General features: G+C 40.1%; 1 protein-coding gene across 13 annotated transcripts in view; it reads left to right on the plus strand.

Moving 5' to 3' along the window:
- TBC1D4 (TBC1 domain family member 4) overlaps positions 1-19,976 on the plus strand; it is a 179,956-nt gene that overhangs the window by 1,785 nt on the left and 158,195 nt on the right. The gene's annotated exons all lie outside the window — the stretch shown is intronic.

Genomic DNA, 19,976 nt, shown 5'->3' on the forward strand with positions numbered 1-19,976 from the left:
TTGTAATAAGTTCCCCCACCTTCACCCCCCTCCCGCCCCGCCATATCAAAACCTTGCAAAATGCTGTTTAAAAAATGGCTAGCTAATGCTTGCACAGTACTTTAGTTTCTTTGGAAAAACAGCGTTGTCTATAAATAAAGTCTCAGGTTGCACCACGTGGCTTTCTTTTGGTAGCTGGGAAATTAATAGTAGTCAGATGAGAAAAACATCCTATAAATAAGGCTTTGATTTTTTTATTTCACAATTCTGTCTGTCATTGAAATACTTAGTTTATAGTTTTCACAAAAGACTTGTAGTTGAATTGAAAAAAATAATAGTTCATTGTCTTAGATTTCATCACTTTGTAAAATAGTTAACTATCTTCTTTTTCTGGGGGGGGGGGAATGGGGCGGAGTCTCGCTTTGTCGCTAGGCTGGAGTGCAGTGGCACGATTTTGGCTCACTGCAACCTCCACCTCCTGGGTTCAAGTGCTTCTCATGCCTCAGCCTCCTGAGTAGCTGGGATTACAGGCAACCAACGTCATAACTCCTAATGTGAAGAGAGCAATTTTAGCTTGTGATCACTTATGTTTATGGCAAAATATCGTGCTACAAATTATTTCAAGATTCTGACCACAATTTATTTTGTGATCATTTGTTCATAAGTTATTTTTAGCTTTCACATGTTAAAATTGGAAAGTTTCTGAAAGCTATTACATCTTTGTTGTATTAAATTTTTCTGGTGCTGGTGGTAAAGAGCCAGTTGCATTTTTCCAGAACTTGAAATTTTCATGACTCTTGGGGGTTTATGTTAAAGTTATTCATCTGCTTCCCATGCCACATCTGATGCCTGACACATTGTTGTTAATCTATCGATGGTCATGGCACCTTGAGTTCTCAACAGGTGTTCAGTTCCTCCTAGTCTCATTGGTAGGAAGGCAATTGTAAACATTCCTTTATTTTCCTCCATTATATATTTAAGCATTAGAGGCTGAACTATATAAATATCAATATGGTTAGGCTCATTTCCCCCTTTTTGTTCAGTGGGAGAAGTGGAAGCCATATGACTATGATAAAAGTTCAAGAAAACCTTTAACTTTCCTGTTTGTTTCCATTTTCCAGATGAGTGTTTGATCTGAAGATATTAATTACTATTTGCTCTTAACCAAGATATTCCCTGGCAGAGGATTATTAATTTGAAGGGCCAGATGTAGTGTCTCTAGGGAACATCTTCAGCCATTAATCAGTGGCTGCAAATTCAAATGACGAGGAAGACGTTTGAGTGAGGACCATCAAGGACTGGATAGTGAGTGTCCTTTCTCAGGATGCTACTTATCTCCAGTTGGAAATTGCATGAGTGGAATACAAGCCTAGCATTTCTAGAGAAAGTAGAAATCAGATTTCTTTTTTTCTTTCTTTTTCTTTTTCTTTTTTTTTTTTAAGATGGAGTTTTCGCTCTCCTTGCCCAGGCTGGAGTGCAATGGCAAGATCTCGGTTCACTGCAACCTCCTTCTTGCAGGTTCAAACGATTCTCCTGACACAGACTTCCCAGTAGCTGGGATTACAGGTGCGTACCACCATGCCCTGCTAATTTTTTGTATTTTTTTTAGAGGCGGGGTTTCTCCATGTTAGCCAGGCTAGTCTCCAACTCCTGACCTCAGGTGATTCTGCCCTCTTGGACTCCCAAAGTGCTGGGATTACAGGCGTGAGCCACCACACCTGGCCAGAATAACATCATCCCTCTAACTTCAATGAAAGTTTTAGTAACCTTCTAGTTTTGTAAGTCTGGGTGGTTTGCAATATTTTATGTTATAAATACAGTTATCCAATAATATTTGTTTGCTCACATCTAAAGATATTTTATGTATGACCCCGCATTTTAAAGTATTAGCAAATATCATAAACATTTAATAAAGAATCTTATCTGGGCCAAACAATGCACATCTGAGAGATGGCTTCAGAGACCCATGAGCTGCCACTTTTGATCTTTGGTGTAAATATTTGTTGAGTGGCCAAGTGCAGTCATTGACCTGTGTGCTGTTTGCCATATTTCCTTTAGCGCATCCGGCTTCATTTGATATGGCTTTCATAGTAGGGAAAGTTTGGACCATCATTTTTATAGAATTTACCAGAAGAATTCCCAGAAGTGTTGATTCTGTAGCTGGACATGTTAAAGGGGTCAGTTTAACATAGTATCATCCAGCAGTATGCTTCATGCAGAGTTGGCTGTGGCTAGTTCTGGGTACCCTCAAAATCAGAAGGAAGACCTGCTGTTTGCTTTGTTCTGAGTTCTACATTTGAAGTGGAGAATTATTTATTTGGACTTAAGATCATTGTTAAGAGAGTCTTCTAAGTGTTTCCCTCAGTCCTTGACAAAGTATACAAAGCCTACAAAGGCAGCTTGGAGCAGTAGACCTGTAAACATCCCCTAACATACTCGCCTCTGGTTCGTTTCTCATCCCTATTCCTTTTCTGCAATGGCCCTATCTATTGGATGACCATATACTTTATTGTCATATCTGGGACAATTTTGTCAAAAGGGGCACTACTAATAATTACACAAGTACTGTGAGTAATAAACCTGGACTGTTCAGGACAAACTGAGATATACAGTCACTATGGCAAAGTTTGTGTTTATGCGGAGCCCCTGAGTTGGAGGATTGTGGGTACTAATATAAAATGATAATATTTTTAGGAATATCTACTCACATATTCAAGTTGGATCTACATTTGACCTCAGAGCTGGGAGTGCTGTACTTGAGTCTGTTGTGGGGAGTTGCTACAGTGATGTGCCCCCTCTTGGTTCCATACCTCCCTGGTGGGTCAGAGTTCAACTTAAGGATGTGTGTCAGGAGAAGCATTCAACCAGAATGGCTCAACACACCACTGTTCCTCCCAGGTGCAAAGACAAATGGAGGTGGGGGTCAAAAATATGACAAGGCAGATCTGTCTCTATCAAGTTATTCATGTATTCAATATCAAGTATGAGGATAGGTCACTAATAAATACTTGATATTGTAGGACAGGTCACTAATATTTGACATTTCAGGATAGGTCACTAATACTTCACATTTCATATCGCGGTCCTCACTCAACCCTCTTCCGCTATCAGGTCTATGTAGTCTTATGCAGGAAGAATGTCAGGCTTAGCACATTTCAGCTAAATTTGAATATTTGAACTAGGAAAGAGGCTTAATCCCGCTGGCATGAAGTGAGTTACAGACTTAAACTGATTGGGGAACTAAGAATATCTGATTGTCTCCCAGAGGTCTAGGATAGGTCATTCATACTCTGTAAATATTTATCTACTTTCAAAAAGAGTCTGTATGGCATTACCCCAATTTTTCTGTTAAAAAATTATTTTGTTATACATATATTGCCACAATAAAAAATTAAGCAGGAGTTGTCATTGTAAATATGAGACTAAAGGTTGTTAGTTAACATGTGCCTGTGAGTTTTGAGTCATCATTATATTTCATAATTATAGGATGAACAATCATTTAAAAGATAAAAACATGATTGTTATAATGTTCATTGGTTGTGTTTGTGTATATATTTACTGAAGCTTGCAAGAATGATTTTAAAGTGTTTATAAATTGTGTTTTTAAAATTAAAAAAGGAATTCAATGCCATTTTTCTCTAACTCAGTTCTCTTAAAAATGTTTATTACTATTGGAGCTTTATTTTGTTATTTAAAAATAACTGGTGACCAGTTTTTTGTCAATATATTTTTAGAAGGTCATTCTTCAGTTCTTTTTCTAAGTTGATGGTTAGTAGCTTTGGAAATGTACTAGTGAGAATACCAGAGAAATTGAAACCTGGCAGATTGTACTTCTCTCTGCTTTCTGAGAAGTTTGTTCTATGGACAGATAGATCTATCTTTTCTTTTTTCTAATCTTTTTTTATTCTCTATTCTCCCTGTAGTCTGAGGTGGAGGTTAATTTGCCGTGGCTCTGTGGTAGAATCTTGACTGCAGTATCTGGGGGAAGGTACAAACAGCCCAGAGACTCCCAGCCGCAAGGCAGCGTGTTATGTATGATAGGAGCCCTAAGCTGAAGCTTGAAACTGTTCAGTGTCAGAGCTTGATTGTCAGAAACCAGAGATTCTCAATCTTCAGTGTGTGTGTCAAAATCACCTCGAGGGTTGTTAAAAGAGATCGCCGGACCTTTCCCTTAATTTCTGATTCTAATGAGTTCCCTGGTGATGTTCAAACTACTGGCCTGGTGACCACAGTTTCAGAAATCCTGTGCTATTTGGTTCATTTGGTTGTTGTATAACCATTTCTGGTCCCCTGGTTATTTTTGCAGTCTTTCTTAGACTTGAAAGTTCAAGTTGAATGTGATGAGAAATAATATTTGACTCTGTAATTTTTAAAAGAAGCTCTTCATCATCTAGCTTAGTGATTTGCATATCCTTTTCCTGAGATACACATTCTGCCGGGCATCATAAGACCTTGCAAATGTTGAATGAAAACTTTGCCTTTCAGCCAAAAGTTTTAAGTTCTGCAGGTGGAATAAACAGTTCATTTTGAAGGGAATATAGATAACCTAAACTCTGAAGTCAAAAGTGCTCTAAAATCAGAAATGTTTTGAGCATCAACATGACACTACAGGTGGAAAATTCTTCACCTGATTTCATGTGACGGATCACAGTCAAAACACATAAAATTATTAAAAGCATTGTATAAAATTATCTTGAGGCTATGTGTATAAGGTGTATAGAAACATAAATGAAGTTTTGTTGTGCAATGGTGCCTGCCAGTTCAGCTCCTTGCATCTCTGCCTCTTGGGTTCAAGTGATTCTTCTGCCTCAGCCTCCCAAGTAGCTGGGATTGCAGGAGTGGGCTAACAAGCCCAGCTCATGTTTGTATTTTTAGTAGAGATGGGGTTTCACTGTGTTGGCCAGGCTGATCTCAAACTCCTGACCTCCAGTGATCCACCTGCCTGGGCCTCCCAAAGTGCTGGGATTACAAGTATGAGCCGCTGCACCCGGCCAGAAACATGAACGAATTTCATACTTAGACTTGGGTCTCATCCTTAACATATCTCATTATGTATATCTAAATATTCTGAAATCTGAAAAAAAAATTCAAAATCTAAAACACTTCTGTTCCCAAGTATTTTGGATAAGTGATTTTCAACCTGTATATCCTAATTTAAAATTATGATAGTTTTTGAAAAAAATCAAAGCTTTATTAGCAGCCTGAGAAGTAACAGCGTTCAATAAGGCAGACTCTGTTCACATGCCCTTTTCTCTGTTTGGAATAAGTAAATTAATTGCTCGGTGACGATTTCCATGAATTTTCTAGAGTATCTGGCATATTATTTACCTCAGATACAAGTCAGAGAACTATCAGCATGCTTAGGATACTGGCTATTAAGAAAATCATGCAAAAAGAAGTAAGAGTTGGACAATTTAGTGAATAAGATTATGGCCAGCCTAAATAATAATTGCAAACAATTTTATTTACTTAAAGAAAACTCACAGCTTCTGTGTGTTTAAAAACATCTGGCTGGTAGTTTTAGAGTCCCATTTCCTTTAGACTTTGTTGGCATATCTGAACCAAGCCAACATGCAGTTACTTGGATGTACCCTCTTGTAAAATGAAGAACAGATTAATTATGATTTAATGTCATAGTATATCCAGACTTCTTTGACCAGCTAAAAGATTTTGCTTGACATATGATCTGCATAAAATATTTATACAAATTAAATACCTGGCTGGGATGTGTCAACTCTAAGGATGTCATTGGCTTGTTACTTTAAGGTTGGAATATGGTGTATATAATATGGTGTGTTTGCATTGCACTGTCTAGTTTGTCTCAGTAGCTCCTTAATGAATTTCCTTGGAAGTGAAAGTTTGTTGAACTCTTCCTGGGTAACAGCACTACTCTCACTACTCTTAGGTGATCACATGTTAGCTTCACAGTAACTGGGTGAAGTACATACCCGTGTTTCCTCCATTTTATAGATGAAAACTGAGGTATAGAAAGGTTAAATTATGGGCTGGGTGTGGTGGTTCATGCCTGTAATTCCAGCACTTTCAGAGGCTGAGGTGGGTGGATCACCTGAGGTCAGGAGTTCAAGACCAGCCTGGCCAACATAGTGAAATTCTGTCTCTACTAAAAATACAAAAATTAGCCAGGTGTGGGGGTGTGTACCTGTAATCTACTTGGGAGACCAAGACTGGAGAGTCACTTGACCCGGGAAATTGAGGTTGCAGTAAGCCTTGATCATACCACTGCACTCTAGTTTGGGCAACAAAGTGAGACTAAAAAAAAACAAAGGTTACATTATTTCCCAAGGTCACAGAGCAAGACTCAGTCTCAAAAAATATATATATATTTTCTTACTGATGGTTTCCTAATTTATTACCATAGCCCAGCCCTCTCCTATGAGCCCAAACTTTGTTCAGTATTTAAATCCTTACTTGATGTCTGCACTTGAATACACAGTTGCTGTTATAACTGGGAATTGTATTTGAATCCTACTTTTTCACTCCCCAATTTCAATCATTGAGGCAAGTCACATTGATTCTGCCTCCACAACTGTTTTTTTGTGGGTGGTAGGAGATAGATTCTTGCTCTGTGGCCCAGGTTAGAGTACAGTGGTGCAGTCATAGCTCACTGAAGCCTTTACTTCCTGAGCTCAAGTGATCCTCCTATCTCAGCCTCCCAAGTAGCTGAGACTACAGGTTCTAGTCACCATGTCTGGCTAATGTTTAAAAAATTTTTTTGTAGAGACAGGGTATTACTATGTTTCCCAGGCTGGTCTCAAACTCCTGGGCTCAAGCAGTCCTGCTGCCTCAGCCCTCCAAAGTGCTAGGACTACAGGTGTGAGCCCCAGCACCTGGGCGAAATTCATTTTTCATACCTCCATAGCTCTCCATTACCACTGACATCACCCAGATCTCCCTACCTTATCTTTTTATGGGAATACTGCCTCTTACCTCTTCTCCTTGCTCTCATCTTGCTCTCCTATCAATCCCTTCTTTCAGATCACGTTTCACTTCCCTATTCTGAATTTGCATTCAGAATAATCTGCAAATTCCTTATCATGTGATCGTGTATGACTCCGCCCCGTTTGCGTCTGTGTGTGTTCTTGAAGACTGCTCTCATGCATGCATTACAGTCAGACATGTAAGTCATCTCCCCCATCCTTAAACAAGCTCAACTCTTAAATTACTCCAGAGCCTTTGTATGTGTGACTGCCATTCTTTGTTGGCATAGTGTTTTTTTTTTTTTGTTTTTTTTTTTGACAGAGTCTCGTAGCCACTGCTGGAGTGAAGTGGCGCCATCCTGGCTCACTGCATCTTCCGTTTTTTGGTTTCAAGCAATTCTCCTGCCTCAGCCTCCCGAGTAGCTGGGACAACAGGCACGCACCACCACACCCAGCTAATTTTTTGTACTTTTAGTAGAGATGGGGTTTCACCATGTTGGTCAGGATGGTCTCCATCTCTTGACCTCGTGATCCGCCCACCTCAGCCTCCCAAAGTGCTGGGATTACAGGCGTGATCCACCGCTCCTGGTCGTGGGCGTAGCTTTATATTCTGGGCTTCAGTTCTCTGTTAAATTGTAAATGTCACTTCCTCAGATTGGCTTCCAGGGCTCAGTCTAAGTTAGGTGGATATCCTACTTTTTCACTTCTATCTCAGCCATTTGTTTTTCTTTTGACACTTACTCATTTAAAATTAATTTTCCTTTTTACACCTTTGGGGAGCACTGTCACCACCTCTGGAATGTAAGCTTCATACTGAGCGAGATCTTACCTGTTCATGGTTGTGTGCCCAGAACCCAGTTCCGTAGTATGGGTTCCTTCCAGCGAATTGAAATTAGGTTGAGTAAGAATTGATCCCTGCCCTCAAGAAATTTAAGTCCACAGGAGCAGATTAATGTCTACTGGCAAAGATGTATGTTTGTTTTCATATGGTTGCCTTCAGTTATCACATTATGTTTAACAAGCGGTGACTGTATTCTGTTTGCTCGATATTTTTTGTCACGGCTACTGTAATTTTAGAGCCATCATACTGCTTAAAATAGTAAAAGGGATTATAAAGTAATTTATGTAATTTCTGAAAATATTTTGTTGTCTAATTTGAGAAGGGCTTTTTTCCCCTCCTGATTAAAACATAGGAAGTTTACTAAAGTTACCAACAGGAGAATGTGCCTCTCTTTGGCCTATATTAGTTGAGCATTCAGGGATTGGAGGATGATCAGCCTTAATGATTTTGCAAATATATCCTTGCAGTAATTGGATTAATTTTTAGTTTCAGTTCAGGTCAGCTCAGTTGTTTGGGCTTCCCAGTGGTAACATGATCTCTTTTGGAAGGCTGTTTAGTCAGTGTTTGAGAATGGCTTCTGTAAGTTTTTACTCCCAAATCTAAAACTGACCATTTTCTTAGACCCAAGAAGCTGGACTAGGCCCAAGAAACTGAAGCTCTGGACCCCACTCTTCCATAATTAGTCGTGGAACATGAAAAATCCAAATCATGATTTTTTAGTTGTTCCTTTGTTCATTGCTCTGTTTATTTGAAGACCAATCAGGTTAATAGCTTTTTAAGGCCTTTCTTAACAAATCAGCAGGGCAGGCCTAAGAAGTGTTTCAAACACTGTTTGAAATCAAAAAGGGAAATGAATGAATGGAGAGGAGATCCATCTGGGTAAGGTCAGAGAATAGTAAGAAAAAAATCTGTGGCCAGTGTCTACAGTGAACTCTTTACCAATCATAAGATATAGGGTTTGTATTCTGGATTTCTTTATTTGCTAAAACAGCATACTCTTGTGACAGAATAATAATCACTGCTCTTGCTTGTATTTTATTTAATACTTGGAATAAGAGGTTTTGGTAGGTCAGTTACAGTTTTCATGGCCACTGAGGCATGCACCAAGCTACAAGTAAGATAGTGAGTAACACTGCAGTATTCTTGTGGGTTGGGGTTCTACTTTAAAGAAAAGAGCTACATAAGGAAAGATTATTTTTCTAGGAGAAGCTAAAAGGTGCCATGGTCATATGCTTTTGTAAATATAGGCTCCCTGCCTCCACCTCCTCCCTCAAAAGGTCCTTTTCTCCTCCTTTATAGTCTGTCTACTATGAGGAATACTCATTTCTACATTTCTTCAATGTTTGGTACTTTACATGGTGTAGGAGAGTCTCATAGAGTGATAGGTTCTGAACAGCTTTCGCTTTCACACCATTGATGAAGCAGTATGTGGTTTATATATGTTTTGTCATTAATTTTTATAATAATTAAAATGATTTTTGGAAACCTGCTTTTCATTATAAACTTGCGCCAAAAACATAGATATTGCTGATGATGCATTGTTCAAAACAGCAAACACAGCTGCTTGTTAAGGCAAAAGGCAAATATGAAAATAGACAGTTTTGGCTGGGCGCGGTGGCTCACGCCTGTAATCCCAGCACTTTGGGAGGCGGAGGCGGGTGGATCACGAGGTCAAGAGATTGAGACCATCCTGGTTAACATGGTGAAACCCGGTCTCTACTAAAAATACAAAAAATTAGCTGGGCATGGTGGCATGTGCCTGTAATCCCAGCTACTCAGGAGACTGAGGCAGGAGAATTGCCTGAACCCAGGAGGCGGAGGTTGTGGTGAGCCGAGATCGCGCCATTGCACTCCAGCCTGGGCAACAAGAGCGATACTCCGTCTCAAAAAAAAAAAAGAAAATATACGGTTTTATAACATGTTTGCCTGTTTACAAAGGTTGTTTTCTTTTGCTTTTGGAGTGGAGGGTAAACACACATCATTTCTGTAAAGGGACAAGCTGTACTGTACATATTGAGTATGAGAGTTACTTGTTAGCATTGAGTCATAATACATTACCCTGTTTACTTAGGAGCCAGTCAGGTTCATAGATTGTTCTGTGCATGTGATTGTACCAATTAATAGTTTCTCCGGAAATCTTGTTCACCATGATTTTTCTTCTGAAAGCAGAATTGATTCTAGATATTGGAAGTGGGAACTGACATGTATATGTCCTGTAATTGTTTTTTAGCTGTTTACCTTTTTCAGATGATTTATTATTAAAAGCCATGCTACCACCTTGAAAAAAAATTACAACAAATGCTTTGCATATATTTAAATCTTCATAATTCAAGTGGAGATTTTGAACTGATTATTAGAAAATTATTGATTTAAAAAAATGCTTGTTAAGTATCCTTAGTACCTGTTAGTGCACAGGGTTTCGTGTGTGTTTTCTGCTTTAGACTTGCTGTCAATGAACAAAATGTTGATTTGTCTAATGCAGATAGGGTAAATGCAGGAATATCCCATCCTTAACTCACGTCATTCTCTGCTCTGAATACCTTCATTATGATCTATCTTAAAAGAAGTGACTAGCTTCTGCCGTTTTCATTTGCCATTTGGTGGCTTTGCAAAGGAGAAAAGACCACTTATCATTGACTACGTAAGTGTGACCCTGTGGAACAGGTGTTGATGAAAAGTCTCAAAGTCTATCACATACTTGAAGAGATTTATTCTGAGCTAAATATGAGTGACCAGTGGCCTGTGACACAGCTCTTAGGAGATCCTGAAAACATGTGCCCAAGATGATGAGGCCACAGCTTGGTTTCAGGGAGACATGAGACATCAGTCGATACAGGTGAAAGATACATTGGTTTGGTCTGGAAAACCCTGACACGTAGAATCTGATTGGCAGTTTGTTGAAAGAGATAAGTTATGTTCTAAAGACTTAGAATCAATGGAAAGGAATGTGTGGGTTAAGATAAGGGGTTGTGGAGACTGAGGTTGTATCGTGCAGGTGAAGTCTCTAGGTAGCAGGCTTCAGAGAGAATAGACTAAATGTTTCTTGTGAGACTTAAAGAGTCTGTTCTACCAATAATTGCAAAAGGGAGGAAGGTATAATGAGGTGTGCCTGCCCCCACCTCCACCTCTATCATGAACTGAATTAGTTTTCAGGTTAACTCTGGAATGCCCTTTGCTGAGAGGAGGGGTCCGTTCAGATGGCTGGGGGCTTAGAGTTCTATTTTTGCTTTATACAGGGACCTCTAGCTTGAGAAGCCAGACTGGAACCAGGAAATTGAAGCTCTGGTCTCCACCTTTCTGTACTTAGTTATGTAACATGAAAAGTCATTTGATCTGAATTATGATTTTCTAGTTGTTTCTTTGTGCATTACCTCATTCATTCATTCACTCCCTCATTCCGTCACCCATTCCTTCATTTCTTCAGTTATGTTGTAAACTGAATGCTTCCTGTGTGTCTGGTACTGTGTCGGAGATTTACATTGTGTCGTGTATAACGCAAATGCATTCTCTGCTTCACGTATCTTAACATTTTGTGGAGGAGTGGGACAAAACTAAGTGGAAAACAGCATTAGGTGAGAGCAGAGCTCCTGGGCTCTGGAATCCGGCTGCTGGGACTCCAGGCTCCACCACTTATGGCCCTGCACAAATTCTGGCACCTCTCTGTACCTGTATGTCCTCATCTATAATATGGAGATGTCAAAATGTGCAGATTTCATAAGGTTGTTGTGAGGAGTGAGTGAATTCATTTGTATAAACCTCTTAGGACCGTAACATGGTAAGTGCTGTGTAGATGTTAGAATATTCCATTTCAAATTGTGATGAAGGGTATGAAGGAAAAGAAGGTGATGGTATGAGAAAAAAAAAGAGGAAACTTACTCTAGATTGGGTTTTGGAGTAGGTATTTTCTTCAGTTCTATTTTCCTAATAAAATCTTGTTTTTATTCAGTTATTTCTCTCTCTGCCTCTCAGCCAATAGGCTATAGGAAAGATTTGCCCCAGAATCCAGGCCCAAGCCAGTTTGTAAGTTTTTCCCTGGAGATACAGTGGTTCCAGGAAATGTGGCTCAGTTTGTGCCAATGCAAGATCAAGGACATTTGCCAGGGGCTCTGAGAAAGTTTTCTAATTGGTGGTTGCATGTAAATTTAGGGACTGGAACTCTTATAGTTATTTCACTACCAGAGAGATGATGAAGTTAACATACTGAGGAGGGCATTGTTAGGACAACTGGGAAAAAAAACTGGACCTGAATTCTAATAGAAATAAACCTGATTACCACTACCTGTGGTACTTTTTTACTTTACAAGAGTCGAGTTGGTTTCTCTGTTACTTGTAGCCAAAAGTAAGAGATGGGTCACAGAAGGTCACTTGTGGAGGTGAAGAATTCCGGATGACTTTCAGATCTGCTGATCGTTTGACTAATGGGTAGACTTGGGACCATTGACCAATATGAGGAAAGCTGGTGGAGGGAACGTGGGAGAAACAGGTTTTAGAGGCAAATCAGGAGTTCTTATTTCTATCATACGTTGGGCTGGCTGGATGTTAACAGTGGTTTACAAACTTTTTTTTTTCTGATGTAAGATGCCTCAGACTTACATCTTAATATCAGCAACTGTGATTTCTAAAGAATTGGCAGTCATTTTCACCAATATTGAGATTGATGAAATCAAAATCTTATTGGGGGTTGGTAGGAAGGGTGATATTTCAGCGTTTCTCAACTTGATTGCACATAAGAACTTTGTGGAAAGTTAAAAAAAAATCTACACATGTCAACTAGATTCTTGGTCCTTTGTAGAGATGTGGAATCAGAATCTCCAACATGGGCCCTGGGAATGTCTATTTAAAAATAGGTCATTGGGATGGAGTCAGCTTCACCATTCTGTGCAGACTTAATTTGCAGAATCAGTGTATTAGGGGACCCAAGGCTTCTTCCTATACAGGTTTTTTAAAATTTCAACTCCAGGAATCAATTCCACTTAAGCTCAGTAAACAGCAAGAGCCTTAGGATTTGCTGCAGTCTTGTTAAAACACCATGAGTAACACCATTACACTACCGCTTCTTGACGGCACTTCTGGTGAAACTGTTATGACATGTTTTTATTTTTTTCCTATAGTGATAGTGAAAACTCGATCTCTGCAGGAATATTGGCATTACCCTGAGTGCGCTGACAGTTACCAAATGCTTGGGTGTTTGATTGATGGTTATTAAAACATCTGTCACTTCAACAGCAGTTAAAATCTTGCTTTGCATATCAATAGTTGGGCCGATTTCTATGTCTGTAGAACACAACCTTGTGATTACAGGCTGATCTAACAGCTAACCGAAGTTAGCTGTTAGATCAGCCTGTAATCACAAGGTTGTGTTCTACAGACATTGCAAGGACGTTATTACCCATGCTTTGCTGACGGTAGTTAATACCGCTAGATGACATCTGTTGTCAGGTGGTAAGAAGAAATGAGTCCAGGACACATTGAAGCAGAATTATGAGCATTGTTACAAGCAGTGGGGAGGTGGGATGATCTGTGATGGTGATGAGCCAAGGAGGGTCCTGGCTCCAAGGCTGAGACAGGGCCCCCAAATAATGAGATGATCTACAGGAAGACATTAATTAATATAAGTAAGACTTTATTTATAGTCATTTGGGCTACATTGACAGTCAACCAATTTGCCCAAGGTGGTTATGATTCTCTCAGCTTTGGAAAATGATGCTGTAAATGTTTGTGTAGGAATGCGGGGGAGAGGGTACAATTTAGCTCTGTGAAATCAAATCTTTTTTTTCCTTTTTTCCTTTACCCTCCACCCTCATAGGTTTATGAGTTCTGGAAGAACATTTAGTCCTGGAAAAAGACAACATTTTTTATTCTTTTTATTATTTTTCAAAAAATAAAAAAAAGACAATATTTTTATTTTTTGAGACATAGTCTCACTCTTCGCCCAGGCTGGAGTACAGTGGCATATCTTGGCTCACTGCAACCTCTGTCTCCTCCCAGGTTCAAGTGATTCTCCAGCCTCAGCCTCCCAAGTAGCTGGGACTACAGGCGTGTGCCACCATGCCTGGCTAATTTTTTGTATTAATTTTTTGTATTTTTAGTGGAGACAGGGTTTCACCATGTTAGCAAGATGGTCTCCATCTCCTGACCTCGTGATCCACCCACCTCAGCCTCCCAAAGTGGTGAGATTATGGCTGAGCTACTATGCCTGGCCGAAAAAGGCAACATTTAACTCTTCTTCCTAGTAAGAGATAAGGTTCTGACTCTCCTTCCCCAGAAAGCAAGCAAGTTGTATATATAATGTTCTTCTCTTTGCTTATCTGTTTTTGGAGGTAATAAACACTTGGGTAGTTACCTTAGGTTTCATGTTAAACTTTAGGTCTGTATTGGATAGATTGGACACATTTGCATCTGTTCCTCTGGTTCATTTGCTCTCTCCATAATTGAACTGCCCTTCCATAATGGAACTGCCCTTCATATATATAGTTGATCTGAGAATAACACAAATAATAATGGTGTTGACATTGGAATTTTAGAGGGTAATTCTTGGTTATAGATTAGGCAGTGAGAGCCATGAGAATTTTGTAGTTGTCAGAGTGTTTTAATCATCCTTGTCACCATCATTGTCATCAGCTCCACTGTGGCCATTAGCAAATATTGGTTGAGGCTAATCAAGAGTAAGATTAGCAGGTTGGCAACTGGGAATAAGAGGTTTAAGTGATTTCAACACAGCAGATAAACACTGGTCGTAGCCTAAGCTCATGTGAATTCTGAGATGAAGCGGTAGAGATAGTACACATTTGTTGGGGCACTCGATATTCTCTGACATGAGATCTGCAGTTGGTTTTAAGGAATGTGAAAATGTCAGGGCCTGGTTGAAGAGTTTTTCAAGGGAAAAATGATAAATAATTAATATTCAGCCTTCTGCAGGTTTTCATTCTTTAACAAAATGTCTCTTAATCTGTCAGAGACTTAAAAGTCAGTATAGCTACCTGTATGTAGGAAATGAACTCATGATTAGGAAATTTTAATGATAGTGCTATTCTTTCATTCTTATATTTCTATAAAGAATATGGCATTTACAGGTTTAATCAAGTTAAACATTTCTTTCAGTGGCTTCATGTTCCTTAGAAATATAATAGTAGTACTTTGAAGGAGCATTTTGGTACAGCTGGAAAGTTTATAGTACCTAGTAATTAGTTGAGGCTATTGTATTAAAGAAATTCATAGCTCCATTATATATGGAAATGGGATCTGGAGATCATATGATAATTGAATTCCACATATAGTCGTCCTTCACTTGAAGTCCTTTCTGGAATGAGTTGAGGAACAAATAAACAGAGATGGTCTTTACATCTTTTTTCTCTTAAGCTCTTACTTGCATTTCTTTCGTGCCATTATATATTGTAGATACTAAGATGTAAAAAACAAATAGCTTAAAAAAGTGGCTAAACTGAATTTGAGCTCGGATTGCTTTGCAGACATTCAGTGGCTTCCAAATGTACAGCAGAATAGTTAGATTCAGTCTTTTGTAAGCTAGTGGCTTCAGTGATAATGATGCTATAGGAAGATGATAATGAAAAATCACGTTGGCTATTTGTGAAAACACATTTTTATGTGTGAATGGGTGCAGCCTCATACTGTATACTGCTGGTGTCCAGTCTGTAAGATTGTTGTCATTGAAGGAATAAATTTGGTTCAACCACTTACTTCATTCCTTATTGCTCTCCTTTTTTTTTTCTTTTTCTTTTGAAGCAGGATCTTCCTTTGTCACCCAGGCTGGCAAGAAGTTGGCTCACGGCAGCCTTGACTTCCCAGGCTCAAGTGATCCTCCCACCTAAGTCACCATAGTAACTGGGAGTATAGGCAGGTGCCTTTTTTTTTTTTTAAGTGGAGATATTGCCCAAGCCAGTTTTCAACTCCTGGGATCAAGCAGTCCTTCCGCCTTGGCCTCCCAAAGTGCTGGGATTACAGGTGTGAGCCACTGCATCTGGCCCCCTCTCTCTTCTTTCTTATAACCAGTCCAGTTACTCAGAGAATTCTCAAGGTCCATACCATAGCTTGGTAGTTCTGATCTTTCTCTTTGCTGAACTCCAGCTCTGCTTTCCAGCTCTCTGAACTTCTCACCATTCCTCATGCCTACCTGGCCTTTCACATCTCTCTCTTCACACACTGGTCTTTTTGTTGGGAATGCCCTCTTATCCACCTGGTTTCCTGATCTTTACAAACCCCATTCACAAGTCACTTCCTCTTCTGTATCTTCTTGATACCAACCCCCATCCTCCAGATGAAAGTTGCTCCTTCCTTTGGGCTTCACTGTTTATGGCTTTATTGCAGCAGTTGGATAGTATTGTTATTATTGATTTGCAAGGCTTTCTTCACTAGTTTGTAAACTAATTGAAAGTTCACATAGGGCCATATTTATGTCCTTAGCATTTAACACAATGGCTAATATGTATACTTTATGTGCTTTGTTGAAATAACTTTTACAAAATACATGTTTTTGTTGTTGTTTTCAAGTCTTCCTTTCTGAGTAGGACTGTGCTATGTGTCCAGGGTTATAATAAGTATAAGGCTTGACCTGGACACTCAGAGGTTCATACTGTGGTTGAAAGAAAAAGAACACACAGGGAAAATGTTAAATAATTAAAGACAGTGAATGGTCCTATCACTGTTTTGAGAAAAAGAACACAGAGAAAGTATATAGGTCCTTAATAGAGAACTAGGTAAAAGAGATTATATTTTATAGCAAAGAAGAGAGTCATAGGGAAGTGGGACAGATAATATACATGAATTTTGCAGGAGAAAAATCAAGACCATTGCAGTGCCAAAGTCCAGAAACAGACTAGATGGAATTGGGAGAATTAGCAAATTACTTAAGTCTCCCTTGCCTATAGAAATATTAGTACCTGTCTCACCAAGTTATGAAAAAGAAATAATTCGTGTAAAACATTTTGTGCAATGCCTGCAACAAAGACACTGCTCACAGGATAGCACTTTCTTACTGTCATTAGAATGACAGAAAGAACGTATAGTTGTTATCAATAAGTAGTGGTGACTAGGCATAAAAACACACATTTATGAGGGAGCCATTGAAACTGAAGCTGCAGCAATAGATCAGAAAACAGTTAGAGATGATAAAGGTAAGGTATTAGGCAAGGAATGAGTCAACAGGTAATTGAGAATGAACAGTATCAGGTCATTGTGGGGAGGAAAGGGAAAGGCAGGGAAGTTTGGGGAGCAGTTGAGAATGAAACACAAAGAACTAGTGAAAAGAATGACCTTGAAGCTAAGATATTGCTTGCCCTAGGCAGGTAAAAAAACATGCTCTCCTTCCTACCAGGACTGGAGCGGATCACAGAGTGTGACCAGCCCAGGACATCTGCAAAAGCAGGTGTGCCAATGAGTGAGCTGGTAATTAGATTAAGGTGGAGAATTGCAGTAGAGCCAGACTGGGATGAGAGAATGATGGAGGAGGTGAGGAACGAGACTCTTGAAGAAAAAGAATGGCAGAAAGGATGTGTGAAACAAGATCCCAGTTTAAATTTACCTAGTGCTTCCTCTTTCTGTGGCCCTGGGTCTGAAAGGGAAGGCCAGGAAAAGATGGTATCACTTTCATAGTCCCCTAGTAGAGCACATAGTCACTGGCTTGACTTGCCTTTCTCACAATATTAGCTAACTCCTATGTCTAGTAGTTCAGTTTTAGTAGACGTTTGTTTTATTTTTTGAAAGCATGAAATTTAAAAAGAGAAGACCATTAAAAAATTACACTTGTGGAAATGTTTAGGATTTTTGTCATGCAATATATTTAAAAGTTTTCTGCCTAAGAGGTATGCATTAAATAGAGTGGTCTTAGAATACTGTTTTAACACTTGCTTATTTATGATACGGACAGGAGGCAGGGGAATACTGGGTAAAAGAGGGTGTTTCCCATCAAAGGCCCCATCCTCCAGCCTGGAAACCCATGGCCTTAAGTGGGAACAGGCATTCCTGTTTTTGCACCCTAATGTTGCTTTTTCCAAGTCCACTCTGGCCTGCTGTATCCCTACCCCATGCCCAAATAAACCCCAAGCTCCACGAGTCGTGAGTGGAGAAGCAGAGGAGCAGAGGAGCAGCAGAATGGCAAAGCTAAGCAACAGAGAGGGAGAGAAGAGGAACATCTAAATGTTGAGAATTTGGATGGAGATGGTTGGAGAAGAGATTGGCCAGGGGACGGCTGAAGGTCAGGGGAAGACCATCTTCCCATTCCATCCCCTTTCCAGCTCCCCATCCATCGCCCTGAGATCTACCTCCATGACTCAATAAAATTCTTGCATTCACCATCCTCCGAGTCTGAGTGACCTGATTTCTTCCTGGATGCTGGACAAGGACAAGAGGAAAGGGTGTAAAAGCCTGTCACCCCAACTCTCCACTGAGCTGGTTTAATACTTAGCCATCTGTAGACAGCAACTGCCAAAAGGGCATTAATTGTAACACACCCCTAGATGCTACCATGGGGCCAGAGACCAAAAGTGCTCACCCTGGCTCTTGCACCTGCCCATCTGCAAGCTCCCCCTCCTATAAGGGGTTTGTGTGAGCAGCAGGGCCGACTGAGCAAACGAGTCACACTCCCGTTGTAAGACCCATGAGGGGGTCAGGGAACTCCCCCATTTCATTTATAAACATCACCTGAGGTGCTTGTTGGACAACAGAGATTTCTAAGCTTCACCACAGACTTATACAAACTAAATCTCTAGAGAAAGTACCTAGGAATTCATGTTTATAAGCATCCTAGGTACTTCATGTAATTAGGCAGTTTGAGATAAATATTGCTTGTATTGAGTAAAAGACTTTTAAGTCCTTCTTGTAGGTCAAGGATTATAGTGCTTAATTTCTTTCTTTTTCTTTTTTTTTTTTTTAAGAGTCTCGCTCTCTTGCCAGGCTGGAGTACAGTGACGCAATCTCGGCTCACCGCAACCTCTGCCTTTTGGTTTCAAGTGATTCTCCTGCCTCAGCCTCTCGAGTGGCTGGGACTACAGGAGCCCTCCACCACACCTGGATAATTTTTGTATTTTAGTAGAGACGGAGTTTCATCATGTTGGCCAGGATGATCCACCCTCCTTGGCCTCTCAAAGTGCTGGAATTACAGGCATGAGCCACCACACCTTGCCCATAGTGCTTAACTTATTTTTTCTTTTTGTTTGAGACGGAGTTTCACTCCTGTTGCCCAAGCTGGAGTACAGTGGCGTGATCTCGGCTCACTGTAACCTCTGACCCCCTGGTTCAAGCAATTCTCCTACCTCAGCCTCCCGAGTAGCTGGGATTACAGGCATATGCCACCATGTCCAGCTAATTTTTGTATTTTTAGTAGAGACAGGGTTTCACCATGTTGGCCAGGCTGGTCTTGAACTCCTGATTGCAGATAATCCACCCGCCTTGGCCTCCCAAAGTGCTGGTATTACAGGCATGAGCCACTGCGCCCAGCCAGTGCTTAATTTCTACGTCATGGTCTTGACTACATTGGTTCCTACTTTGAGAGGTCATAAGGAAGGTTTGCTATATTCTACAATTTATACCAGTAGTTTAACACAGGGGTTCTCAACTGTGGGTGATGTTATTCCCCAATAGACTTTTAGCAATATCTGGAGACATGGAGACACTTCTGGTTGTCATGCTGGTCCTGTGGGTACTATGGGTATCTAATGAGTGGAGAGGCCAGGGAAAATACTAAATATTCTACAGAGCACAGGACAGCCCCCCACAAACAAAGAATGATCTGGCCCAAAAATATCAATAGAGGACCCTGGCCCTAAGGTCTGTCTGTATTGATTAATATAGGAACCATTTAATTCATTAATAAAGTCTTAAATTGATGTATACTGTGTATCCCATGTCACCAATGTCCTTAGTAAAATATAGAACATTTCCAGGACTCAGTGCTTTCTTGTACCCTCTTCCAGTTGATAACGCATTTCCCCTTAGAAATCATTATCCTGAGTTCTGTCATCATAGATGACTTTTGCTTGTGCCTGAACTTTATATAAACAGAATCACTCTTTTGTGTCTGACTTTTTTTTTTTTTTTGAGACGGAGTTTCGCTCTTGTTGCCCAGGCTGGAGTGCAATGGCGCGATCTCGGCTCACCGTAACCTCTGCCTCCTGGGTTCAGGCAATTCTCCTGCCTCAGCCTCCCGAGTAGCTGGAATTACAGGCACGCGCCACCATGCCTAGCTAATTTTTTGTATTTTTAGT

This window comes from Callithrix jacchus, chromosome 1 (genome assembly GCF_049354715.1).
Source record: "Callithrix jacchus isolate 240 chromosome 1, calJac240_pri, whole genome shotgun sequence".
NCBI lineage: Eukaryota > Metazoa > Chordata > Mammalia > Primates > Cebidae > Callithrix > Callithrix jacchus.